The sequence below is a fragment of the Hordeum vulgare genome, chromosome 3H, assembly GCF_904849725.1.
Source record: "Hordeum vulgare subsp. vulgare chromosome 3H, MorexV3_pseudomolecules_assembly, whole genome shotgun sequence".
In the NCBI taxonomy this organism is placed as follows: domain Eukaryota; kingdom Viridiplantae; phylum Streptophyta; class Magnoliopsida; order Poales; family Poaceae; genus Hordeum; species Hordeum vulgare.
In genome coordinates, this window is record NC_058520.1 from 537917472 (window position 1) to 537918975 (window position 1504).

The following is a 1504-nucleotide window of genomic DNA, read 5'->3' on the forward strand; positions in this document are numbered from 1 at the left end:
TAGGTTCAACTCTAATTTCCTAAGGGGTGCAAGTGGTCTAATGTAACCCCTACGTATCACAGTTGGAGCTTTAGAATAATCCTTTTTCCTAGCAGGGTATGGTGGTTTCTCAGCGTAAGCACAAGGAACAATAGGATCACTAAAGGCAATGATTTTCTCCTCAACTAGATTGGGTTTAACTATGTTGATTTCTACAGGAGGATGATACTTAAACCACTTCTCTTTGGTAAGATCAACATGAGCAGCAAAAGATTCACATAGAGAAGCTACTATCTCAGAGTAAAGTCCATACTTAGCTCTAAAATCTCTAGAAGTGTTTGTTTCAACAAAAGATTTAACGCAATCAAACTGGAAATTCATACCTGACTCCTTACCTTCTTCCAGCTCCCAATCTTCAGAGTTACGTTTGATTCTTTCCAACAAATTCCACTTGTGATCAATATCCTTCTTCATAAAAGAACCGGTACAAGAAGTATCAAGCATGGTACGATCTTCATGGGAAAGCCGAGCATACAAGTTTTGAGTGATAATTTCTCTCGAGAGCTCATGATTGGGGCATGAATATAGCATTGATTTAAGCCTCCCCCAAGATTGAACTATGCTTTCCCTGTCACGAGGCCAAAAGTTATAAATATATTTCCGATCACGATGTACTAAATGCATAGGATAAATTTTTTGATGAAATTCCAATTTCAACCGATTGTAGTCCCATGATCCAGTATCATCACATAGCCTATACCATGTCAACGCCTTATCCTTCAAAGATAGAGGAAAGACTTTCTTCTTTACCTCATCCTCGGGCAAACCTGCAAGCTTAAATAAACCATGAACTTCATCTACATAGATTAGATGCAAGTCTGGATGTGATGATCCATCTCCTGTAAAAGGATTAGCCAGCAGTTTCTCAAGCATACCCGAAGGAATTTCATAAAAGATATTTTCAGTAGGTACCTCAGGTTGAGGAAAAACTCCTCGTAGGAACAGTTTCCATAGTGACAAGTGACAATAAATTTCATCACAATATATAAATGTTTCCTTACCAAATTTCACTTACCAAAGGCGCTTCCTCCCCGGCAACGGCGCCAGAAAAGAGTCTTGATGACCCACAAGTATAGGGGATCAATCGTAGTCCTTTCGATAAGTAAGAGTGTCGAACCCAACGAGGAGGAGAAGGCTCTGATAAACGGTTTTCAACAAGGTAATAACTGCAAGCACTGAAAGTAGTGGTAACAAGTGATGGTGTAGTGAGGTGAAACGTAGCAAGCGAAAAGTAACAAGTAACAAGTAGTAGCAACGGTGCAGCAAGTGGCCCAATCCCTTTTGTAGCAAGGGACAAGCCTGAACAAAGTCTTATAAGAGGAAAACGCTCCCGAGGACACATGGGAATTTCTGTCATGCTAGTTTCATCATGTTCATGTGATTCGCGTTCGTTACTTTGATAGTTTGATATGTGGGTGGACAGGCGCTTGGGTACTGCCCTTACTTGGACAAGCATCCCACTTAT